The 26,901-nt window shown below is 46.7% G+C and overlaps 1 protein-coding gene across 5 annotated transcripts in view; it reads right to left on the bottom strand.

The window, feature by feature from the left end:
* Positions 1-26,901, bottom strand: part of TMEM63B (transmembrane protein 63B) — a 298,942-nt gene that overhangs the window by 243,514 nt on the left and 28,527 nt on the right. The window contains exon 1 of one of the 5 annotated variants that reach the window (XM_029592871.1): positions 22,814-23,053. The exons of the other annotated variants lie outside the window; for them this stretch is intronic. The gene's annotated coding sequence lies outside the window, so the exon portion shown is untranslated. Of the gene's footprint in view, positions 1-22,813; positions 23,054-26,901 lie in introns of those variants that run through there. 5 annotated transcript variants of the gene reach the window in all.

Here is a 26,901-nt window from a genome sequence, read left to right as displayed (position 1 = left end):
CTAGTTTTGCACAAGTTTCCAGGGTGACCAGTAACTATTATTATAAGGAAATGCACTACAAATTTTTATGGCGGGCATATCTTTCTCCCATGTTTCTTTTTCGGGCTAACCTGCGGGAGTCGAGCCAATGTGCGAAGTGTTTGGCCATGGAATGTACCCTTTCTCATGCTTTTTGGGGTTGTTTGCGTATTCGCCGATTTTGGGTGGCGATAGCCCAATATCTGGAGAGGCTGTTGGGGGTCGCTGTTTCCTTATCCTATGCAGCCTTTTTATTTGGGTGTCTTGCCCCTCGACATTACAAGAAAATGGAAACTAGACTCCTCATTCAAAAGGCTTGCTTGGTGGGTAAAAAATTGATATTGTTACACTGGAAGGGCCCGGTGGTACCTACCTTCTGGATGTGGCGTAATGCGTTTCATAAATTACTGCAAATGGAACATCTGTTGTCTTGTGGGTCCCCTCGGCAGAGAAACCGATTTGTGCGTGTCTGGATGGTGTATATTCAGTCTCTCCCACATAGGGCTCGTAGTCATCTCCTGAATGTTTCTGGAGCTACTAACTCTGTGCTCCCAGACTCTGGATCTGACCATTAGAAATTGGCCCTGAATGTTCCTTCCTAATGTGTGCTGCTTGTTGTTGCTGACTTTTGTATAACCTGGACTGTAATGATCTGTGGGAGGGTGGGTGGGGGGGCTGATACTGATTGGGGGGGGTGGGTTGAAATGTTCAAAGAGCCTTTTGTACACCGTATGCCCCGGGGGCTCAGAGTCACAGCCACCTGGGCCTGTTGCATTCTGTTTTCTGTGTGTTTCTTTGCAATTGCTCAATAAAAAGTGTTTAAACATAAAGCTTCAGAGAGGGCTCGTTCTGAACCGGTGCTGGCAGCGTGATCTAGGACTAGGAAAGCCTTGAGAAAAGCCCTCTAAATAAAGCTTCAGAGAGGGCTCGTTCTGAACTGGTGCTGGCAGCGTGATCTAGGACTAGGAAAGCCTTGAGAAAAGCCCTCTGTAAATAAAGCTTCAGAGAGGGCTCGTTCTGAACCGGTGCTGGCAGCGTGATCTAGGACTAGGAAAGCCTTGAGAAAAGACCTCTGTACATAAAGCTTCAGAGAGGGCTCGTTCTGAACTGGTGCTGGCAGCATGAGCTAGGACTAGGAAAGCCTTGAGAAAAGACCTCTAAATAAAGCTTCAGAGAGGGCTCGTTCTGAACCGGCGCTGGCAGCATGAGCTAGGACTAGGAAAGCCTTGAGAAAAGACCTCTGTAAATAAAGCTTCAGAGAGGGCTCGTTCTGAACCGGTGCTGACAGCATGATCTAGGACTAGGAAAGCCTTGAGAAAAGCCCTCTGTAAATAAAGCTTCAGAGACGGCTCGTTCTGAACCGGTGCTGACAGCATGATCTAGGACTAGGAAAGCCTTGAGAAAAGACCTCTGTACATAAAGCTTCAGAGAGGGCTCGTTCTGAACCGGTGCTGGCAGCATGATCTAGGACTAGGAAAGCCTTGAGAAAAGACCTCTAAATAAAGCTTCAGAGAGGGCTCGTTCTGAACCGGTGCTGGCAGCATGATCTAGGACTAGGAAAGCCTTGAGAAAAGACCTCTGTACATAAAGCTTCAGAGAGGGCTCGTTCTGAACCGGTGCTGGCAGCGTGATCTAGGACTAGGAAAGCCTTGAGAAAAGACCTCTGTACATAAAGCTTCAGAGAGGGCTCGTTCTGAACCGGTGCTGGCAGCGTGATCTAGGACTAGGAAAGCCTTGAGAAAAGACCTCTGTACATAAAGCTTCAGAGAGGGCTCGTTCTGAACCGGTGCTGACAGCATGAGCTAGGACTAGGAAAGCCTTGAGAAAAGACCTCTGTACATAAAGCTTCAGAGAGGGCTCGTTCTGAACCGGTGCTGACAGCATGAGCTAGGACTAGGAAAGCCTTGAGAAGAGCCCTCTGTAAATAAAGCTTCAGAGAGGGCTCGTTCTGAACCGGCGCTGGCAGCGTGATCTAGGACTAGGAAAGCCTTGAGAAAAGCCCTCTGTACATAAAGCTTCAGAGAGGGCTCGTTCTGAACCGGCGCTGGCAGCGTGATCTAGGACTAGGAAAGCCTTGAGAAAAGACCTCTGTAAATAAAGCTTCAGAGAGGGCTCGTTCTGAACCGGCGCTGGCAGCGTGATCTAGGACTAGGAAAGCCTTGAGAAGAGCCCTCTGTAAATAAAGCTTCAGAGAGGGCTCGTTCTGAACCGGTGCTGGCAGCGTGATCTAGGACTAGGAAAGCCTTGAGAAAAGACCTCTGTAAATAAAGCTTCAGAGAGGGCTCGTTCTGAACCGGCGCTGGCAGCATGATCTAGGACTAGGAAAGCCTTGAGAAGAGCCCTCTGTAAATAAAGCTTCAGAGAGGGCTCGTTCTGAACCGGTGCTGGCAGCATGATCTAGGACTAGGAAAGCCTTGAGAAAAGACCTCTGTACATAAAGCTTCAGAGAGGGCTCGTTCTGAACCGGCGCTGGCAGCATGAGCTAGGACTAGGAAAGCCTTGAGAAAAGCCCTCTGTAAATAAAGCTTCAGAGAGGGCTCGTTCTGAACCGGTGCTGGCAGCGTGATCTAGGACTAGGAAAGCCTTGAGAAAAGACCTCTGTAAATAAAGCTTCAGAGAGGGCTCGTTCTGAACCGGCGCTGGCAGCGTGATCTAGGACTAGGAAAGCCTTGAGAAAAGCCCTCTGTACATAAAGCTTCAGAGAGGGCTCGTTCTGAACCGGCGATGGCAGCGTGATCTAGGACTAGGAAAGCCTTGAGAAAAGACCTCTGTAAATAAAGCTTCAGAGAGGGCTCGTTCTGAACCGGCGCTGGCAGCGTGATCTAGGAAAGCCTTGAGAAGAGCCCTCTGTAAATAAAGCTTCAGAGAGGGCTCGTTCTGAACCGGTGCTGGCAGCGTGATCTAGGACTAGGAAAGCCTTGAGAAAAGACCTCTGTAAATAAAGCTTCAGAGAGGGCTCGTTCTGAACCGGCGCTGGCAGCATGATCTAGGACTAGGAAAGCCTTGAGAAGAGCCCTCTGTAAATAAAGCTTCAGAGAGGGCTCGTTCTGAACCGGTGCTGGCAGCATGATCTAGGACTAGGAAAGCCTTGAGAAAAGACCTCTGTACATAAAGCTTCAGAGAGGGCTCGTTCTGAACCGGCGCTGGCAGCATGAGCTAGGACTAGGAAAGCCTTGAGAAAAGCCCTCTGTAAATAAAGCTTCAGAGAGGGCTCGTTCTGAACCGGTGCTGGCAGCATGATCTAGGACTAGGAAAGCCTTGAGAAAAGACCTCTGTACATAAAGCTTCAGAGAGGGCTCGTTCTGAACCGGCGCTGGCAGCGTGATCTAGGACTAGGAAAGCCTTGAGAAAAGCCCTCTGTACATAAAGCTTCAGAGAGGGCTCGTTCTGAACCGGCGCTGGCAGCGTGATCTAGGACTAGGAAAGCCTTGAGAAAAGACCTCTGTACATAAAGCTTCAGAGAGGGCTCGTTCTGAACCGGCGCTGGCAGCATGAGCTAGGACTAGGAAAGCCTTGAGAAAAGCCCTCTGTAAATAAAGCTTCAGAGAGGGCTCGTTCTGAACCGGTGCTGGCAGCATGATCTAGGACTAGGAAAGCCTTGAGAAAAGACCTCTGTACATAAAGCTTCAGAGAGGGCTCGTTCTGAACCGGTGCTGGCAGCGTGATCTAGGACTAGGAAAGCCTTGAGAAAAGACCTCTAAATAAAGCTTCAGAGAGGGCTCGTTCTGAACCGGTGCTGGCAGCATGATCTAGGACTAGGAAAGCCTTGAGAAAAGATCTCTGTAAATAAAGCTTCAGAGACGGCTCGTTCTGAACTGGTGCTGGCAGCGTGATCTAGGACTAGGAAAGCCTTGAGAAGAGCCCTCTGTAAATAAAGCTTCAGAGAGGGCTGTTCTGAACCGGCGCTGGCAGCGTGATCTAGGACTAGGAAAGCCTTGAGAAAAGACCTCTGTACATAAAGCTTCAGAGAGGGCTCGTTCTGAACCGGCGCTGGCAGCATGAGCTAGGACTAGGAAAGCCTTGAGAAAAGCCCTCTGTAAATAAAGCTTCAGAGAGGGCTCGTTCTGAACCGGTGCTGGCAGCGTGATCTAGGACTAGGAAAGCCTTGAGAAAAGACCTCTGTACATAAAGCTTCAGAGAGGGCTCGTTCTGAACTGGTGCTGGCAGCATGAGCTAGGACTAGGAAAGCCTTGAGAAAAGACCTCTAAATAAAGCTTCAGAGAGGGCTCGTTCTGAACCGGCGCTGGCAGCATGAGCTAGGACTAGGAAAGCCTTGAGAAAAGACCTCTGTAAATAAAGCTTCAGAGAGGGCTCGTTCTGAACCGGTGCTGACAGCATGATCTAGGACTAGGAAAGCCTTGAGAAAAGATCTCTGTAAATAAAGCTTCAGAGAGGGCTCGTTCTGAACCGGTGCTGGCAGCGTGATCTAGGACTAGGAAAGCCTTGAGAAAAGATCTCTGTAAATAAAGCTTCAGAGACGGCTCGTTCTGAACCGGTGCTGACAGCATGATCTAGGACTAGGAAAGCCTTGAGAAAAGACCTCTGTACATAAAGCTTCAGAGAGGGCTCGTTCTGAACCGGTGCTGGCAGCGTGATCTAGGACTAGGAAAGCCTTGAGAAAAGACCTCTAAATAAGCTTCAGAGAGGGCTCGTTCTGAACCGGTGCTGGCAGCATGATCTAGGACTAGGAAAGCCTTGAGAAAAGATCTCTGTAAATAAAGCTTCAGAGAGGGCTCGTTCTGAACCGGCGCTGGCAGCGTGATCTAGGACTAGGAAAGCCTTGAGAAAAGACCTCTGTACATAAAGCTTCAGAGAGGGCTCGTTCTGAACCGGTGCTGGCAGCGTGATCTAGGACTAGGAAAGCCTTGAGAAAAGACCTCTGTACATAAAGCTTCAGAGAGGGCTCGTTCTGAACCGGTGCTGGCAGCGTGATCTAGGACTAGGAAAGCCTTGAGAAAAGACCTCTGTACATAAAGCTTCAGAGAGGGCTCGTTCTGAACCGGTGCTGACAGCATGAGCTAGGACTAGGAAAGCCTTGAGAAAAGACCTCTGTAAATAAAGCTTCAGAGAGGGCTCGTTCTGAACCGGCGCTGGCAGCGTGATCTAGGACTAGGAAAGCCTTGAGAAAAGACCTCTGTACATAAAGCTTCAGAGAGGGCTCGTTCTGAACCGGTGCTGACAGCATGAGCTAGGACTAGGAAAGCCTTGAGAAAAGCCCTCTAAATAAAGCTTCAGAGAGGGCTCGTTCTGAACCGGTGCTGGCAGCGTGATCTAGGACTAGGAAAGCCTTGAGAAAAGCCCTCTGTAAATAAAGCTTCAGAGAGGACTCGTTCTGAACCGGCGCTGGCAGCGTGATCTAGGACTAGGAAAGCCTTGAGAAAAGCCCTCTGTAAATAAAGCTTCAGAGAGGGCTCGTTCTGAACCGGTGCTGGCAGCGTGATCTAGGACTAGGAAAGCCTTGAGAAAAGCCCTCTGTAAATAAAGCTTCAGAGAGGACTCGTTCTGAACCGGTGCTGGCAGCGTGATCTAGGACTAGGAAAGCCTTGAGAAAAGCCCTCTGTACATAAAGCTTCAGAATTACTTTGGAGCAGCCTAAGACTGGTGACATTGGTAGGCCTAGGAGTATTGAATTAGCTAAATTCTTTTATGGAAAAGGTCGTAACTTACAACACCAATTATCTATGAATTCACCTAATGTAAGCACTGATTTTAGCATCGAATGGGATTGATCTGAGTTGATAACTGTTAGAGGGTTGGATGATGTCACCTCACCGATTAAAACAGCCACCTGTAGTGTGGACCCGTGACCCTTCTGGCTTATTAATAATAAATACTTGATACAAATAGGTAATGTTTCATGGATTCACAGTCTGGTATCAGCTTCTTCAAAGCACGCGACAGACCAATCCAAAAGGTCTTCTGCACTTTTATCTAACTTATCACCCTATATCTAATTTGTTAAGTAAAGCTCTGGGACAATGGGTACTGACCCAATTAGACTATTTCATGGAAGAAAACAAAAATACTCGATAAAAGAACTGCATGGTTTTTATAAAACTCTTGTATTAAGACATCGTTCTCTCTTTTAGAAGAGGCTCACTGTATTCCAGAACATAAGACATTAGAAATACTGGGGCAGCCTGGTATGTCATAAGAAATGGATTGCCAGATTAAGGGATGTTGGGACTGGTGGAGGAGTACTGCACTGGTTTGGCTCAGTTTTAGAAGGAAGAATACAGTAGAGGTTTGCCAAGGTGCTCACTGCTCAGATTGGCATCCGAATGACATTGGTGATCCTCAAGGATCAGCATCATCTGCCGCACTTACATACCTATATCTATAGATATATCAATGGGTGCACAGACACAGAGAGAGAGTCCCCCTGCGGTCTCACTGGCTTTAACTTATAAATCGTACTCCGATGAGTTACACGCTTTTATTCCTAGGCCCCCAATGAGGCATTTGTGCAGGATTTTAAAACTATCCAAGGGTAGATGGGAAGCAATGGCTTGTTCCTTAACTGTGGCAAGACAACAAGTTTGAGGATGGGGAAAAAGATGTTCCTCCGGATACTTTTCCAGCTGTCAATGTTGTAAATCTCATTTTAGAAATGAAAGATGAGATCTGTAACCTGGGGGGTAATAATAGATTCAAAGCTCTTGTTAATATCTCAAATTCAAAAGCTGGCACAGATGGCTTCTCAGAAGCCACTTAAAATATTTTACCTGTTGACGAGTTTAGACTTAGATCATTGTATTTCTATGTACATCGGTTTGCAATGCGGGTTGCAATTAGTGTACAATGCAGCCGTGCGGATGGGGGAGTGAGTTTGCAGCCGTACATGAAGGAGTTACACAGATTCAGTTCTAATGCTGGTTCTCCTTGTCTGGCAGATAAAATCAGTTGGTATGTGCCAACATACTCCCTTTGTTCCTCATCTCAAATACTGTGTCGTGTTCCATCTATTAATGATTTTCATCTTCAGGCTACAGAATCTAAAGCCTTTTCAATACCTGCTGAGGATTATTTAAAATTCTGCAAAAAAGTTAAGGCGCCTTTGTTTCTAGAAGCATTCAGAGTAGAGAGGAGCCATGTCACAGTCTCTCCGTGCTGCACAGTCTTCCCACCACCAGGAGTCCTCAGCGTTCCTCCTGAAGCCTCAGTGCCTCTTCGTCGAGTCACCTGGGCTGCCTGTCCTGACCACCTTGTCTTGCCTCGTGGCTTCCCTTGCAGCCTCCGGGTCTGTTAGGTTCACCTGGCCAGCTTTGTGCCCTGGTGGGTTTTCCGATTTATTGTTGCCTGGCCAGTCATATCCTTGTTCTGTCTTGCGCTGCCCTGTCCAGCCCCTTTTCCATTTCCCAGTCGGCAGCCCGTATCCAGTCCCAGCCATTATATGCGTCCTGTCCTCAGCCAGGACCTGGATCCAGCTTCCAGCATGCCTTGCCCAGCCCCTTTCAGGTAGATCGCATGTTGTTGTTATTTAGCTGTATTTTAAGTCTGGATTATAATCTGCAAGTATTCCTTGGATCTGTAGAATAAATATGGACGCTAAATGAGTAAGCCTCTAGTTGTCAGGCTTGTGTCGGACTTGCTTGATTTAAATCATGAATACTTTTCAGTTCCTAGGTTATGGATGCTCTGCCCCATTTAAGCCTGTTTCTCCTCGCCCCTGTAAGGTTCTTGCTCATGTCGTACTACTGTACAGCTGCTTCCATTTTGGCCTACAAGAGACAATTGTGCTGACAACTCCTCTGAAAATATTACTTTGGGGTACTTAAACACAAGATCAGTGTAAAAAATCCCTTTTTATCCTGGATATTTTCTTAGAATACAAGCTCAATGTCTTATGTTTGGTAGAAACATGGGCACTAGAAACAGCTCTGAGTATCTTACACCAGGTTTGTTCCCTGATTGCATGATAACGAGTGTTTGAGAGTATTTTAGAGGCACAAACATTTCTCTTGGCTGAAACAGTCATGCCTCGGAGAGTGTGGCAAAATGAGATAACTGGAAGTGGGGTTTTCCTCCTCTTCCTTTCTGACTTCATTTGAAAAGGTTCTGGGGTAAATGGACAACTCGTTTTCCAAAGCAGACAGGTTTTACTGAAGCAATCTGGTCAGCATTAACAGTGGAATTATTCCAGTAATCAAGCAATTTGATGATGGATAAACCAAGCTCTATCAAGTAAGCAAGTCCAGAAAGAATTATCAATATTAGCAGAAGTAGGGGGTATATACCCGGCTAGCTTTAGGCCAGCCCTACCGCCGGAGCAGAGCAAGCGGCTAACTCTGCTCCTTCCCAGGACACCTTCCACCCCCATCTTATCTGGCTGGGGAATTTAGCTGGATACAGCTGGGTAACCATTACTTTATCCATCCAAATGGATTTGAATATGCACCTCTTAGAGAGCATTTCTGTGAAGCAACTGAATGATTTTTTGATACAAAATGAAGTTTGGGATCGGTTTCAATTTGGATTCAGAAAATTGTTCAATCCAGAGGTCTGACAGTGGGATGTGTTATGTTAGCTCATGTTGGATACAGCTGCAGCATTCAATATTCTCAATCCAGAGGTCTGACAGTGGGATGTGTTATGTTAGCTCATGTTGGATACGGCTGCAGCATTCAATATTCTCAATCCAGAGGTCTGACAGTGGGATGTGTTATGTTAGCTCATGTTGGATACGGCTGCAGCATTCAATATTCTCAATCATGGCATTTCCAGTCCTGTGCTTCAGTGGTTTAAGTTACATTTGTCCGATCGCATGCGCTGGCAGAGCTTATCTACAGGAGGATCTGCGATCTTGTTTAATGGCTACAGATCACCTGGGTGGAAATTGCTTGCTGGCTTGGGGCTACAATAGAAATTTCTCACCGATCACTTACAATTCTTTTTCCCTAGGCTGCAACTCCCAATCTGCTTAATATTTATTTTGCTCCAATAAAGCTCGGCTTAACCATAATTGCCTCACCTTGAATGTGTTGAAGAAGGAGACTGTACTAATTGAGCAGATTGGTACTTGATGTCCCAACGTGTTTTAAAGTGGAAGTTTTGAGATTTCAGTTCTGTCGATGCAAAACCTTGAGGTAATTTTAGATTCCAATTTGGCAACGAAACCCATATAAAATCCTTTGTTAAATGATCATTTTTTAAAATGTTGAACAAAACAAACTGCTTTGGTGGCTCAGTTTTACAGACCTTCATTTTAGCTGCTGTGCATGAGTGTAATTCATTACTCGTGGGAGTGCCAGCAAGTTCACCATCACTATCCCCCCATCCCCCCTTCCATTCCCTTCCCTCCAGCCCAGCCCCTGCAATCATCAGCAGAGAAACGCGAGGGCAGAACAAGACCATTATGGCCATCGTGTCTGCCAATCCCCACCGCGATCCTCTGTACCTATCCCCTCGGAGAAAGTGTGCAGGAGAGGGGGAGAGGGGGAGAGGAGCGGCTCTGGCCTGTCCCCCCGGCTCACTGCGCTGCTCTCACACCAAACTTCATAAACGGACAAGAAAAGGGAAACAGGGCTTTGGCTCTCATTTCTTTTCTTTTTCTGTAGCCCATAAAACATGTACCAAAGCCAGTTGTGCTTCTACATCACCTTGCATGTTCTGACAAGCCAGTCTGAGTCTGGAGCAAAGCCACCTTACTTTAAGGATCTCTCTCCGTGCATCGGAAGATCTGCACTTCAGTTTGGTGCTTTCCTTCTTGGCTCACTGCATACCTTGCATCCTTTATCCCTGACCTCTATCCACATGAACTTAAGTTTACTTGCCCCCAATTCTAATTTAGGGCCTGATGCAATACGATGCAAGTAAAAACATGCATGGAGATTCTGCATCGATTTTATTTTTCTTATGCGCTTAAAAAAAAAAAAAATTTAGATCCCAGTGCAGTAAGCAAATGGTATCCCAGTGCATCAGGAATTAAAAAATACAAACTAACCTGAAAATATATGCACCAAACTATGCTGAGCACACACGATTGGTGCATCTGCAGAAACATTATCTGTGCACACAAATCCTGTCCTCTGTGCAACAAGTTGTGTGCACCAAACTATGCTGAGCACACACAAGTGGTGCATCTGCAGAAACATCATCTGTGCACATAAATCCTGTCCTCTGTGCAATAAGTTGTGTGCACCAAACTATGCTGAGCACACACAAGTGGTGCATCTGCAGAAACATCATCTGTGCACATAAATCCTGTCCTCTGTGCAACAAGTTGTGTGCACCAAACTATGCTGAGCACACACAAGTGGTGCATCTGCAGAAACATCATCTGTGCACATAAATCCTGTCCTCTGTGCAACAAGTTGTGTGCACCAAACTATGCTGAGCACACTCGAGTGGGTGCATCTGCAGAAACATTATCTGTGCACACAAATCCTGTCCCCTGTGCAACAAGTTGTGTGCACCAAACTATGCTGAGCACACACAAGTGGTGCATCTGCAGAAACATCATCTGTGCACATAAATCCTGTCCTCTGTGCAACAAGTTGTGTGCACCAAACTATGCTGAGCACACTCGAGTGGGTGCATCTGCAGAAACATTATCTGTGCACACAAATCCTGTCCCCTGTGCAACAAGTTGTGTGCACAAAACTCATCCTGTTTTGTGCACCTAAAGCAGAACAAATTGCAGATTCAGTCGCACTGACTACAGAAGACACCCTGAAGCTTTACTCCACCTCCGACCAGGAGTTACATTTCCAGCATCAGAGAAACAGGAGTCGAGCCAACGCGCGCGTCTGCACTGGGGAGCAATAGCTCATGCCCTCATTAACATGGGATAAGCGCTAAGCTTTTTTGTACAGAAAACTCCTTGCTATATCGGAAATACAACTTTCCTCACAAAAATGTGCACAGCTCAGCGCACCTCCCTACATCGGGGCCAAAATTAATTGTGTTTTCCATGTCTTCTAATCTCTTTGCCGCCTGGTCTTTTCAGAGGAAAGAATACTCTAGAACAAGAGGCCACGGGATGAGGTTCCATCAGAAAATGTTTCTTCCCAGAAAGGGTAGTGAAGGACAAAGCGGGAAGAAACTAATAATAAGGGCCAAAGGATCCTTAATTGGGAAGAAGTGGGTGCAATGCAGAGCTGGGATCTCGGGCCTTATCCAACGTCCTATTCAATGTGTCGGTGTTTAAGCCGCATGCATTCATAGGCTTTGCATTCTGGTAGACGTCCTGGGATCTCGGGCCTTATGGTCCTTATCCAACGTCCTATTCAATGTTTCGGTGTTTAAGCCGCATGCATTCATAGGCTTTGCATTCTGGTAGACGTCCTGGAATCTCGAGCCTTATGGTCCTTATCCAACGTCCTATTCAATGTCTCGGTGTTTAAGCCGCATGCATTCATAGGCTTTGTATTCTGGTAGACATCCTGGGATCTCGGGCCTTATGGTCCTTATCCAACGTCCTATTCAATGTGTCGGTGTTTAAGCCGCATGCATTCATAGGCTTTGCATTCTGGTAGACGTCCTGGAATCTCGGGCCTTATGGTCCTTATCCAACGTCCTATTCAATGTCTCGGTGTTTAAGCCGCATGCATTCATAGGCTTTGTATTCTGGTAGACATCCTGGGATCTCGGGCCTTATGGTCCTTATCCAACATCCTATTCAATGTCTCGGTGTTTAAGCCGCATGCATTCATAGGCTTTGCATTCTGGTAGACCAGGGAAGCTGCTTATTACAAAAAAGGAACTTGCTGACTTGTAATTGTGGCTTTCTAATCACAGCAGCTCAGTGGATTCAGAACGTGCAGAATTAGACACCCAGTTCCTTCCCCACGCTTTCAGCAAGCTGCTGCCCACTGGTAACTGGCCAGATGCTTTCATCAGCTCTGGTGAGCAAATTAAGAGAACGGCTGCTGAAACAGAGGAGGGTGCAGATTCTGGACTCCAATGGCGTACAAGAGCGGAGGTAACCCTTGGCAGTCGAAGCTGATCAGTTTCTCTGATGGGCTGACCAGGGGAGTGTACGGTCATTTATAATCTGCTCACCGCACACTACGCAGAAGCGCAAGCATAGAGAATAAAATGCCCAAGGAGAAGCACACTTACACCGTGCTCAGGCAGCATCCATTGAAAGAAACAAGCATTTACCTGTTTGCAGAATGACTTGCAATCACCAATAAATCATAACTCATTAGGCAAGACGTTCCATAAAATTAGCCCAATAAGCCAGCACGCCCTCTTCCTAGTAACCTGCAAGTGATCATCCTTAAAGCAAGGCAGACTTAACAAATGATTATTTGCTGACGGTAAACAACGAACTGGCACACAAACTACCAATGCAGACAGGAAGGATGGAGCTCTGTAAATTTGGCACATTCCTCTATAAGCAGTCAGCGTGATATGTTCTCATCGAGCGCTACATTTTTCAGGACTGGTGATGCTCTTACAAAATATTTAGGAAGCCCAATATAGAAAGAATTGCAATAGTCCCCAGGCTTGGACCACAGATCAGAGGTCCCCTTCAGGCAACACATATTTCAGCTTTCTAATCGTTCTCAACTTGTCGACGCCAGACGAAAGAGCAGCAGTTAACTGAGGCTTCAAAATCAAATGCTGATCAAAAATGAGAGCCGAGGAAGGTCTAAGCAGAGTCAACATTAGCACAGCCGGCACCCAACACTCTCACTGCCATCCAGGGGCATCGAAGAACCATCAGCATGCCTGGCACACTAACACTGGAACTGTCTGAAAGGCCAGCGCATGGCCATCCAGGGGCATCGAAGAACCATCAGCATGCCTGGCACACTAACACTGGAACTGTCTGAAAGGCCAGCGCATGGCCATCCAGGGGCATCGAAGAACCATCAGCATGCCTGGCACACTAACACTGGAACTGTCTGAAAGGCCAGCGCATGGCCATCCAGGGGCATCGAAGAACCATCAGCATGCCTGGCACACTAACACTGGAACTGTCTGAAAGGCCAGCGCATGGCCATCCAGGGGCATCGAAGAACCATCAGCATGCCTGGCACACTAACACTGGAACTGTCTGAAAGGCCAGCGCATGGCCATCCAGGGGCATCGAAGAACCATCAGCATGCCTGGCACACTAACACTGGAACTGTCTGAAAGGCCAGCGCATGGCCATCCAGGGGCATCGAAGAACCATCAGCATGCCTGGCACACTAACACTGGAACTGTCTGAAAGGCCAGCGCATGGCCATCCAGGGGCATCGAAGAACCATCAGCATGCCTGGCACACTAACACTGGAACTGTCTGAAAGGCCAGCGCATGGCCATCCAGGGGCATCGAAGAACCATCAGCATGCCTGGCACACTAACACTGGAACTGTCTGAAAGGCCAGCGCATGGCCATCCAGGGGCATCGAAGAACCATCAGCATGCCTGGCACACTAACACTGGAACTGTCTGAAAGGCCAGCGCATGGCCATCCAGGGGCATCGAAGAACCATCAGCATGCCTGGCACACTAACACTGGAACTGTCTGAAAGGCCAGCGCATGGCCATCCAGGGGCATCGAAGAACCATCAGCATGCCTGGCACACTAACACTGGAACTGTCTGAAAGGCCAGCGCATGGCCATCCAGGGGCATCGAAGAACCATCAGCATGCCTGGCACACTAACACTGGAACTGTCTGAAAGGCCAGCGCATGGCCGCAAAAGATGGCTGGAGCCTCCACGCCCCACTCAAACGTGGCGGAGCAGGCTGGGCCTGGAGCAAGGACTGCTTTAGGAAGGCGTAAACGCTGACATATGTGCGCATCAGCCAGGAAGAGGAGAAACCTCTCCTTTGAGCTCACGACCATATCTCGGCACAGAAGCCACACACGGAGATGTTGGGGCCGTCGGCCAAACATCTATAGCAATCTTTGTGACGATGCACGAGGGTCATCTTGTGGGAGCACTTCTCGAAGCTGCTGGCTTGCTTCTTGGTCAGAATCCAGAAAACAGAGTGTTCAAAAACAATGGAAATACATTTTTAGAGAGAGCAAAAAGATGCACCAAGAATTTAAAAACAAAGTGCCAGGGCCATAAACAACAAATATAGTTCAGTGGAAAAAAAGAAAGTGCATTGAAAAATCCCAAAATGCCGGTGCTGCATGGAGGCCCAGAGTTCCCAGGAATGATGTGGCCTGGAGACGCTGGCATTGGAAAGGAACTGCCAAGTGTGAGAGCCAACTTCCAAAAACTCTGAGTGCTGCTGCAGAGGCAGGCCCTGGAAGAGTGAGTCACGGAGCCAAGCAGCAGAAAAGAGGCCCACCCGGAAGAGAGAGGAGCAGAGTCTGGCCCTCACCACCAGAGGAAGAGGAAGCAAAAAGAAAAGGAGGAGCAGAGTCTGGCCCGCACCGCCAGAGGAAGAGGAGGCAAAAAAGAAAAGGAGGCCAGTGCTGGGCGTGAGCAGAAGGATGAGGAGCTGAGTCTGGCCCGCACCGCCAGAGGAAGAGGAAGCAAAAAAGAATAGGAGGCCAGTGCTGGGCGTGAGCAGCGGAAGGAAGAGGAGCTGAGTCTGGCCCGCACCGCCAGAGGAAGAGGAGGCAAAAAAGAATAGGAGGCCAGTGCTGGGCGTGAGCAGCGGAAGGAAGAGGAGCAGAGTCTGTTCCGCACCGCCAGAGGAAGAGGAAGCAAAAAAGAATAGGAGGCCACTGCTGGGCGTGAACAGAGGAAGAAAGAGGAGCAGGGTCTGGTCCGCAACGCGAGAGGAAGAGGAGGCAAAAAAGAAAAGGAGGCCAGACTCTCCCTGGTACTGGCATGGTTGGGTTATACGGGGGGCAGTGAATAAAGGCGCCTGGCACTGTGACCCTCCCTGGTGCTGGCATGGTTGGGTTATACAGGGGGCAGTGAATAAAGGCGCATGGCTCTGTGACCCTCCCTGGGGCTGGCACAGTTGGGTTATACAGGGGGCAGTGAATAAAGGCGCATGGCTCTGTGACCCTCCCTGGTGCTGGCACGGTTGGGTTATACAGGGGGCAGTGAATAAAGGCGCATGGCTCTGTGATCCTCCCTGGTGCTGGCACGGTTGGGTTATACAGGGGGCAGTGAATAAAGGCGCATGGCTTGGTGGCCCGTGCTGGAGAAGATTCCAAGCTGAAAATCCAAAGGAGCATGTGACCACATTTTTGTTTTCCTGCTTTTGTTTGTTGTAATCTTTTTGTATATTTTCTGCATGGGGTTTCTTGTTTGTTTATCCGCTTATATTTTGTTGCTGAGAAGGGACCCGAGCACAACAGCGGCACCTTCTCAGGAGGGCTACGGCCTGCAGCAGTGGGATTGGCCCTTCCGGTCCAGTCTCGTTCAGCAGACGGTGCTCCTCCCGAGTCCGGGTCTGACAGAGGGGCAGTGCCAGCTCCAGGCTCCGGAGGAGCCCTGTGGGTCAGCAATTAGCTCTGGTGGGGGAAGACTTGACTGCTGCGTTTGACAGTCTTGAGTACATGATCATTTGATTCGATTGCAAGGCTGGAATTCTTCTGGCATTTCATGGGTTGTTCAATTCTCAAAGAGTGTTCTTATCAGGTTGTTAATGGCGATTCCTGTTCAACATCATCTTTTCCATCGTGGAGCAGGGCTTCCTCAAGGTCAGCACTCTCGCAAATATTATTTAATATCTACATGCTTCCACCGAGTTCACAGTCGTCACAAGTGGCTTTACATCCAAATTACACATGGATGATATCCAGTTTCTAGTTCCCATCTCTCCAGCTGTTGAGGCTATGGTTGACAAACTAGCATGCTCTCCTCCTAAGATATAAGCTTGACTCAAGGAAAATAGCTTAGTGCTTAACCTTTGTGGAACGCAGATTGCTGTGCTGTCTTTTAAGGAGATAGGCAATATTCCTGAGCAATGGCTGTGTCACTTATTTGGGCATTCAAATTGGATTCTTCTCTCTCCTTTCATCCTCAAATGTAATCAGATGTAAAGGCGCGTTTTTCTAAACTTCGTCTTTTACGTTCTTAAGCAATGCCGATTTCCGAATCGTTACCCAAGCGTTCATTCTTAATTCCTTAGACTATTGCAACTCTATGTAGCCCTTCCGAAAGCATCATACAGAGCTCGTCGCACGCTCGTGTTATCCCTGAACTGACAGACTTACATTAGCTCCCTGGTTTTTGGTGAACTAAATTCAAAATTCTTACTTAGGTTTTCAAATCAATTGATGGGCTACCACCGCAATGTTTTACAGAGCTGCAGAGATAGTGTTCTGTTCTCCCCAGAGCCACCCTCTTACAGTACAGTACCCGGACACAAACAGTTTCACTTAAAATATTCATGGGACTGGATGTATCAGGTTGTCGGGCCAACCTTCTGGAATGAGCTCCCTCAACCTGTAAAGTCAGAAACTGACTAGTCACGCTTTAAGAAGTTACTCGAGAGTTTGGAGAGCTAGTCCCTTTTTCTTTGGGACTTCAGGCTTGGCACTGCACCAAGACCTGCGGGACAGATTCTGATTCAATGTCTGTTTTAGTTTTCTCATCCGGACTTAATTTGGGGGAACAGGGTGGAACGCAGTTCTGTCACTTCTTTTCAGGCTTAAGGGCTGGCGTTCTGCTCCAGCCCTTGCCCTCCAGGAAGCCTGCATGAAAGAGAAGAAGAGGGCCTGAGCCTGAATCACACAGAGACGAGAGCGGCCACCCTGCTCCCTAATCCAGCCCCTCCTCTCCTCCTGCATTGCAGGGAACGCAAGGGGAAGGGCTGATACTGAAGCAGAGCAAAGAACAGACCCCCAAAAAGAGGTGAATTAGCACAAGTCTGAAACCTGTGAGCAGTGACGCTAATTGTTAAGGCTTCAACCCTGGCCTTGATGAATTATGCTAATTCAGTTCCTTTTTGTGTCCATGGCAGAACAATTGAGAATGACGTTCTGCCACCTTTTGTCTGGGATCGGAGAAAGCGGAGCAGAGCCGGCAGTGTATATTAGTTGTGGCTCCCCCGAGGAAACAGAACAGACCCAGCAGGTGCATGGATCCCTTATGGCTCCTACATGGCTTTGATTCTGATATGCATGCATGGCCCCGGCCCTGCCCATTTCACCCCTCCACAGTTCTACTTCCTGACTGTCTATAAATTAAGCCCCGATTGTCATTATATCAAAATGCTGTATGTCATTTTAATATTTATGTATGTTAACACTGTTATTCAGAGAAAATTGGAGATCAAGGGGGGTTAAACTTTTTTAAAATAAAATATGAGGACGACTGACCTGAGTATGCAAGTGCTTATTCAGACCGATGTGCACTTGGAGATATAATGGAGTTACGGAGTTTCTGCTGCTCGCGCTTCTGCGATGCTTAGACCCTTCTCTTCTGCTCACTGAGGGGAGGTCTCTGGGTCAATGCTGGAGGGTTTCAGAGGCGAGGAGCAGTCCTGGAATCCTACACTTTCCCTCCTTTAGTTCAGCTAACAAGATTTGCTTTGGTAATCACTCACTCAACCTTCTGCTGACATGGCCTACCCATCTTGATTGTGATTCTAGCATCAATGTAAGACAACCCATGTGAAAGTGGTTTGGCTTGATAGCAGGGTGTCTACACCGACTAAGTTTCACATGTTTAGAGCAGGGTTAGAAAACAGCTTGGTAAACTTTGTTTCGTTTGCGGACAGATACGTCTGCCACCATGGTAATTCTTGCTTTGATTTCATCATTAATGTGGACAGCCGAGATAGCTGAACTTGTCCACAGCCTTAAAGCTGTGGTCATTCACCATGACCGCAGGCTCCACGCAAGGGTTTCCGACTGCAGAACTTCTGCCTTCCTCATGCTGAATGCAAAACCAAAGTTGTCGCAATCTGAGAAGAAATGATCTTTTATACTCCGCCTGTCAAACACAGTTTTGACATTGAGGAAACAACTCAGACATTCATGAAAGATTACTTCCTGGAGCTTTATTGTTGCCTGTAGTCCCTTTAAAGTGAAGAGTTTACCATCAGTCGAATATGTGATGTCAATTCCAATGTCACAGCCACAAACGGCATCCGTAAACAAGGCAAAGATCATCCTACAGCTGGAGCCCACATGCCACCTTGCTTGACTGTTGAAGGCACAACCATGCATGCAATCAGGACACTGCTAAACCACTGTTATAAATTTATACATTTGCCATTTTGGTAGGATCTAGCAAAGGCCTTCAAACCTGGCTGCCTCTGATGTACAGGCGGAATTCTCTTCCTGTGTGCAATTCTGGTCGCCGCATCTCAAAAAAGATATAACTGCGATGGAGAAGGTACAGAGAAGGGCGACCAAAATGATAAGGGGAATGGAACAGCTCCCCTATGAGGAAAGACTAAAGAGGTTAGGACTTTTCAGCTTGGAGAAGAGACGGCTGAGGGGGGATATGATATAGGGGTTTAAAATCATGAGAGGTCTAGAACGGGTAGATGTGAATCGGTTATTTACTCTTTCGGATAATAGAAAGACTAGGGGGCACTCCATGAAGTTAGCAAGTAGCACATTTAAGACTAATCAGAGAAAATTCTTTCACAACGCACAATTAAACTCTGGAATTTGTTGCCAGAGGATGTGGTTAGTGCAGTTAGTGTAGCTGGGTTTAAAAAAGGATTGGATAAGTTCTTGGAGGCGAAGTCCATTACCTGCTTTAATTAAGTTGACTTAGAGAATAGCCACTGCCATTAGCAATGGTAACATGGAATGGACTTAGTTTTTGGGTACTTGCCAGGTTCTTATGGCCTGGATTGGCCACAGGATGCTGGGCTTGATGGACCCTTGGTCTGACCCAGTATGGCAGCTTCTTATATGATATTTCTGCTTTAGTTGATGAAGAACGAACACATGAGGTCCATTTTCCGCTATAGTGTGGCTTGCTAGTTAGCCTGATCTCTCCTCCTTGTGGCGGTAAGCTTAAGCCTTGGAATGCTGGGCACATGACCCGACAACTGCTGCCTTTCCTCCGTCCCCCAGTGCCACATGGTCAGTCAGGCCAGGGACAGCGCTGACCTGCAGGGATCAATGGCATTGAGGCCTATCCAAGGGTGGGGAAGATTGTATTCAGGCTACAAGAAGCTTCAGATAAGGGTGAGTTCTGTGGTTCAGCCTTGGTGGTGGTGAAGGGAGAATGGAGAGAATAATATGGAGGCTCACAGGGAAAGGGCAAGGGCTGGACTTGAGGAGGGGAAATTCAGGAGAAGAGAGAGTACAAGAGGTGAGGGCTGGAGGGAGATTGGTGCTGGGTAAAGGAGCAGAAGATGTGGGGTGTGGAGTCCGCATCGTAGTTCTTGTGGGGAGGAGCACGGGGCCATCGCGTCCTCCTCAGTTTTCTGGTGTGTTTGGGCTGTGACAGATTCTTAGCCCCTCCCCCAATCCCTTCATGGTTTTGTGTGCTGAAGCAAACCGCCCTGCACTAAAGGCAGAGAGCCTGTGTGAAGGAGCGGCTCACAACAGACTGGGAGCATGGGGCACGCACACTGCGCCAACATGGCCCCTGGAAAAGCAGCCCGCCTCCAGTACCAGGGCCACCCTGTATAATCTCTCTCTCTCTCTCTCTATGTGTGTGTGTGTGTGTGGATTTTTATTTGGTTGCAATGAATGAATGTTTTCCTAATGGAAGGGGTGGCAATTGTTAATGGAATATTACTGGTAGGTTTATATTTGGGATCATCTGCTTATACCTCACTTTCTGCACCGTTCTTTAGTGATAAGGCGGGTAGTAAAAGTTTAAAAGAGTCGTGTGAAAGGACACTGGCAAACATTTTGCTCTGCGCATCCAAGCGTTTGGGATTTTCACAGTTGGAAGTTGGGAGCGCGAGGCAAACAATGGGCCTGTGTCGTGAAGTGAATTGGGACTCTGCTTGGTTGTTGGCTGCAATACAGAACCAAATTCTTCTCCTGTCTTGATTGGATCTTGTATAAATAATGCTCAAGAAGCGAAGCAGAAGCTCTACGACGAGTGGTCATGAGATGGCACGGCACCAGGAGAATGAACGAACATCGGGGACGGTGGATGTACCGAGACAACAGCAGAATTCAAGAAAGCCTGGGATACAAACTAAGGAATCCGAAGACAGAAGTCAACTGGGAGCCTACAGTAATGCAACAGGAATAGATAAGTAAGCCTTACGCTGTGTCTTCAAGGTCCAAGCCTTTTTCTATGTGCTACCTTTTCCCATCAACAGCAGGAGTGACCCAGAACTAAGCTAGAAGCTCCCTTTTGTCACATTTTAGAAGTCTGTTTGCAGATTGTGCGGTGTCCAACTACTTTATTTTTTCTCAAAATGTCAAGCAACACCGTCACTTGCGCAATACAAAGAAAAACAAGAAAACAGGAGAAGGCATGCATGCCAACATCAACATCTGCTTTCTGGCTGAATCTAATGCTCCGGGCTCAGCAGCCTTGTCTGTCTAATTTCAGTTGGATTCTTTAGCTCTATAAAAACACAGACTGCCAACCAATTCAAACTGCAAAAGAACTTAAGACACAGTCCAGTCTTGCCCTCTTTGGATCCTACGAGCGAGATTCAGTAACTCCTCTCTCCTTGAAGGAGGCTTTCCTGAAGCACTAACGCACGCAGCAGTTTGACCGCCATTAAGAAACCCGCCTTATTTCTAACCTGCCAAATCAGCTTCCTTCAGGCTCCAGCTTTCAGGCACAGCCTGGAAAGGCAACACTTTTCCAATCGGTGGTAGTCAGGACTGACCTACTGGATGCATCGGCAGCGTTTGAAGTCAGAAACCGAAAGCAAGGACTCTGCCCCAAAAGACTGCACTCTCTGAATACGGCTTTACTTTCCCCAGGAATTTATCAGCAACAGCAAGAAAGGAGTCCTGTTTCTGTTTGTTATCAATTCCCAGGAGAAATAAACACAAAACCCCCCCCCCCCCCCCACAAAATGAAGGTTCCCTGCTTTTGGAATAGGAGGGAAAGTTGTTCAGACCTTTTCAAGTCAGGATTGCTGAGAGTGTTTCTGACTGGGGCTCGCCTAGCCAGCCAGGTTTTCAGGGTCTCCGGCATGAATACGCACCGCCTGCAGGTTCCTGGTGCAGATCCTGAAAACCGGATTGCTTCGGGGTGCCCCAAGGCCTGGGCTGACTATCGAGGACCACAGGGCTCAGCTTATTTCTCTCTTCTAGCCACCTACGTCGTCAGAAACCAAAGTCCTGCGGACAACCTGCCTCGGTCCACTCTTGCCCAGTTAACATGTTTGCTCGAAACACGCAAAGCCTGAAATGTGCTGCACAACACGGACCCCTATCTCCAGTCAGCTTCTACTCAAGGGAGCTGCAATGTCATTCTCCGCTAGGACCGTAAGAGTCCTGAAAACTGATCAATCCACCCTGTTCGGTATTTGCAAATTCACCCTCCAGGGGGCCCAGAAACAAATGCTCTCTGTGGTTGGTCCAACCCTATGGAGAAGGCACAGGCAAAGCCAAATGAAAGTGTTCCTGTTTGTGTAAGAGTTTACATAGACTTCTGATTTGTCAGTTCTGTAGTCAGAATCGGAAACGCACCTAAGGTGAGGGAAGGAGGCAGCCCACTCGGACTGATCTGATCTACAAAAGACTGGACTATGGCCTCAGGCCTAACAATCTAGGAGAAATAGCTTCTCCTTGCAGGAATGAAGATAAGAGCTGCATAAAAGCTCTAAAGCAGCCTTCACTCCCAGCCTGACACAGGCCTTCTTTTAAGGTGCTTAACTCTTATATGCAAAAAAAAAGGAGAGACCAAGTACCAAACAAAACGAAAAGAAAAATCCAATGGCAAAAACTAAATCAAAGTGCAAGATCCCTAAGAATTTTGTTGGGGGGTTTTTTGTTTGTTTTTTTAATTATGCATTTAGTTTTTACCATTGAATTTTTTTTTTTAATTTTTGTAACTCCTTTTTTGTGTAAATGTCTATTATATGTTAACAGACAAAAAGAATAAAATATACAGTAACACAACGCAATAGCGGACAAGAGCCTCAACACTGCCAACCAAACCCTACATATCCCCACCCCCCACATCCTGGAGCCGCAGAAAGTTAATACAGAGGAAACCTCCCTGGTAACTCCTTTGCTGTATAGCAAGGAACTCGAGGTAATTAAAGTAAGGTTAAGGAGAGAGAGGGTCTTGAAAAAGTGAGATGTTACCAGAGTCTATGCTCCCTGGGAGTCAAACTATTTCATCTGGAGGATTTACCAAGATTGCTTGGGAGGGAGGTAAAATTAGACTGCAGAGGGAAAGTGGCTGAGAGATCCACCAGGACGTGATCACTCAGCCCAGCTATTACAGCTTCTGAGAACAGAGCGCCTGAGGCAGACAGGTCGAATGCATCAGCGGCCTCGGGAGCAGAAAGATAGTCTGAAACATCCAGTCTACACGCAGATCAAAACACTCTCCTCATAGTAACAGATGGCAACTGCTTCAACCATGTCCGAGCAACTAGTACAGTCCAGGCCATGAGGCACTAAATTAGACAAAAAATACAATTCTCCTACTGAACCGCTAGACCTTCTCAATTCAAAAAACTGACAAAGGAATCTGTGTAAGTTGGAGGGTTTGGCAACTACTAATAGCCCTCGCAGGCTGGATGCCCAGCAGTATCGGGGTACCGAGCATGGCCATATAAATGGGGAAGGCTAATAATTTGTGCAAAGTTGCATTAGATCCAATACCATGTAAGAATTATACCTTCCCTTCCCTAAGACAACAGGTATAAAGGAGGCACTGAAGTCCTCAGTCATCTTTAAGGTTTCAACAGACTTTAAGCTACTCATTTCAGAAGAAAACTAAGCAATTTAATTCACTGTTCCTATTTCTAGTAGATCACAAAAGCATCTACAACAACCTCTAGAAAAAACATACAAGAGAAAATAAAGTGTCACTCACTGAGAATGATCTTGTCCATGTAAAAACAAATTCCGGTTTGCTCTCATCTTGTTCCTCCTCAATCTCAGCCCAAGTGATCCCCACTGTTTCTTTACAGGTCGCTCTAAACGGTGGTCAAAGGGGCAGGCCTTTATTAACTTCAGAGGGCTGTGTCATGGAGTCGCTGCTGACATTCAGATGGACTGAACCAAATCACGGTGAACCTAGAAGATGTGGTAGGCCTGATTGACAAACTGAAGAGTAGTAAATCACCTGGACCGGATGGTATTCACCCCAGAGTTCTGAAGGAACTAAAAAATGAAATTTCAGACCTATTAGTAAAAATTTGTAACCTATCATTAAAATCATCCGTTGTACCTGAAGACTGGAGGATAGCTAATGTAACCCCAATATTTAAAAAGGGCTCCAGGGGCGATACGGGAAACTACAGACCGGTTAGCCTGACTTCAGTGCCAGGAAAAATAGTGGAAAGTGTTCTAAACATCAAAATCACATAACATATAGAAAGACATGGTTTAATGGAACAAAGTCAGCATGGCTTTACCCAAGGCAAGTCTTGTCTCACAAATCTGCTTCACTTTTTTGAAGGGGTTAATAAACATGTGGATAAAGGTGAACCAGTAGATGTTGTATACTTGGATTTTCAGAAGGCATTTGACAAAGTCCCCCATGAGAGGCTTCTACGAAAACTAAAAAGTCATGGGATAGGTGGAGATGTCCTTTCGTGGATTGCAAACTGGCTAAAAGACAGGAAACAGAGAGTAGGATTAAATGGTCAATTTTCTCAGTGGAAGGGAGTGGGCAGTGGAGTGCCTCAGGGATCTCTATTGGGACCATTACTTTTCAATATATTTATAAATGATCTGTAAAGAAATACGACAAGTGAGGTAATCAAATTTGCAGATGATACAAAATTGTTCAGAGTAGTTAAATCACAAGCAGATTGTGATAAATTGCAGGAAGACCTTGTGAGGCTGGAAAATTGGGCATCAAAATGGCAGATGAAAGTTAATGTGGACAAGTGCAAGGTGATGCATATAGGGAAAAATAACCCTTGCTATAGTTACACAATGTTGGGTTCCATATTAGGTGCTACAACCCAAGAAAGAGATCTAGGTGTCATAGTGGATACCACATTGAAATCGTCGGCTCAGTGTGCTGCGGCAGTCAAAAAAGCAAACAGAATGTTGGGAATTATTAGAAAGGGAATGGTTACATGGAATAGACTTAGTTTTTGGGCACTTGCCAGGTTCTTATGGCCTGGATTGGCCACTGTTGGAAATAGGATGCAGGGCTTGATGGACCCTTGGTCTGACCCAGTATGGCATTTTCTTATGTTCTTAATCTCTTCAGTCTTTCCTCATAGGGGAGCTGTTCCATCCCCTTTATCATTTTGGTCGCCCTTCTCTGTACCTTCTCCAGTGCATCAATATCTTTTTTGAGATGTGGCAACCAGAAAAGAATATAGTACTCAAGCTGTGGTCTCACCACAGAGTGATACAGAAGAATTATGACATTCTCCATTTTATTTAATGCCCATGGTTGTTAGCAAAGCACCCATGGGTTAAAGATGCAAACTGAATACAGAGGAGGAGAAGGTAGATCCTGTCGAATGCCCACTGTACTGGTTTTCCAGCTAGATCTGTTCTCTCTTAGGCAAACTTGAAATTATTGCTGCTCTACGAAAAACTGGAACCAGTGCGGCACAATTTTCCTAATCCGCACAGCACGCAGTCAACTAAGAAAGATTGAACGATGGACTGTGTCACATGCAGAGGAAACCTCCAGAACTGTTCTGCCAGAATCAATCTCATGCACAGTGAGAGTCAATTAAAGAAACTAGCAAAGTTTGTGCTGTGACCTTTGTGAAAACTGCATCGATATGGATCTAACACATCATCATCATCTAAGAAATCCGTTAACTGGCTTAGCACGCATTTCTCCAGAGCTTAACCAAGGACAGTAAGTTGGAAACAGGGCAGTGATCTGCTGGCACAGCAGCATCCAGAGAAAGCTTTTTTAGAACAGGGCGAGCCAAAGATTTTCTGAGCACCTTTGGAACTCATAGTAATGGAGACATGATACACCGAGAACCAAGCCTGGCATACAGTTATACCGGGCTCCAATCTATTCAGGGAGGAAGGGAAGGGGCAGGCCATTATATATAAAAACCAATATTAAAGCAGCACTGCTGGGCTTGCAAGGCAAGGAAAGAAGCTGTTCTACTGGTGTAACACACAGACTGAAGAGATGGCTCGAGATTTAATGGAGGAGATTCACAGGACTGGGACATCTCGGCTGCAACGGCTTCCAGAAGCAGGGAGATACTGGATCCTCTGCAAGGAGAACTGTTCTGTCAATTGGTAACAGAACCCACACGGGAAGAGGCGATACTGGATCTTGGTGCTTACCAACAGTGACTGTATCTCTGATTTTGGATTGGATGCAAGGGTGGTTCTATAATGAGGCAGGGTGAGGCAGCAAAAAAGTGTCCCAAAAAAGGTGTCTCAAAAAAGATATAATTGCGATGGAGAAGGTACAGAGAAGGGCTACCAAAATGATAAGGGGAATGGAACAGCTCCCCTATGAGGAAAGACTAAAGAGGTTAGGGCTGTTCAGCTTGGAGAAGAGACGGCTGAGGGGGGATATGATAGAGGTATTTAAAATCATGAGAGGTCTAGAACGGGTAGATGTGAATCGGTTATTTACTCTTTCAGATAATAGAAGGACTAGGGGGCACTCCATGAAGTTAGCATGTGGCACATTTAAAACTAATCGGAGAAAGTTCTTTTTTACTCAACGCACAATAAAGCTCTGGAATTTGTTGCCAGAGGATGTGGTTAGTGCAGTTAGTATAGCCGTGTTTAAAAGAGGATTGGATAAGTTCTTGGAGGAGAAGTCCATTACCTGCTATTAAGTTCACTTAGAGAATAGCCACTGCCATTAGCAATGGTTACATGGAATAGACTTAGTTTTTGGGTACTTGCCAGGTTCTTGTGGTCTGGTTTGGCCTCTGTTGGAAACAGGATGCTGGGCTTGATGGACCCTTGGTCTGACCCAGTATGGCATTTTCTTATGTTCTTATGCACCCCCCCCAAAATGCCCAGCGGTTGCCTCACCTTGCTGCCAGATACATTATTTAGTTACATGTCACTGTCAGTGGGGTTCCCACCCCCCACCAGCAGCCCAAAAAAAGGAGGAGATGCTCCCACACACCGCTCGTGTAGCCCTTTCACCAGCGGCCAAAAAAGAGTTAGCCCAGCCAGCGGCTGAAGTAAAAAGAAGTCAGCACGTGCTGGCAGGGAAAAAATAAATAAGAGGGAGCGAGAGCACATGTGAGTGAGGTAGAGGATGTGTGTGTTTGTGAGACAGCATGTGCATGTCTGTATGAGAGAGTTATCTGTGTGTGAGAATGTGAGAGCGCGTGCGTGTGTGTGAGAAAGAGCATGCCATATGTGAGAACATGTGTGTGCATGTATGAGCATCTCTGTGTGTGAGAAACAGTATGTGTGAGTGCATTTCTGTGCAGGTGTGAGAAAGAGCATGTGACAGCATGTGTGTGTGTGTGTGTGTGTGTGTGTGTGTGTATATAAGAGGAGAAACTTCACCCACCCTGCCCTTCCCACACTAATCCATGGAAATCTCAGGGTGATTGGAAATCAAAAGTTCCCAGGTATGGAAAGGGGGGATTTTTTTTTAATTCTTATTAGTTTTAATTATTGGGTGTTATTTAATGTCTGCTATTTTGACATATTATTGATGTTTGGGGAAATGATTTTATTTTATGGTTTGTTTGTTTTTTTACTTATTGGCTATTATTGTATTTATCCACCGTTTTGAAATGTTCTTTTTATTAGTATGTTTTTACTATTATGATTGATGTTTTCTATTCCTTGACTTTATGGATGTGAGGAATGGCATTTCTAATTTTTCTGCAGTCTGGCTTGTTGAGGTTTCCGGTTCATTTCTGCTTATACTTTATGCTCTGTATTTAGCGAGGGTCTGTCTGTGTTCTGCATGCTTGACTCAGGTTAGATATTCTGCTGCCGTGTGCTTTCTGTGTGGGGATCTATAGCAGCCTGGCCTGT

This window comes from Rhinatrema bivittatum, chromosome 3 (assembly GCF_901001135.1).
Source record: "Rhinatrema bivittatum chromosome 3, aRhiBiv1.1, whole genome shotgun sequence".
Taxonomy (NCBI): domain Eukaryota; kingdom Metazoa; phylum Chordata; class Amphibia; order Gymnophiona; family Rhinatrematidae; genus Rhinatrema; species Rhinatrema bivittatum.
Note: the sequence above shows the minus strand (reverse complement) of the source record. Positions and strands in the feature narration are given on the sequence as shown.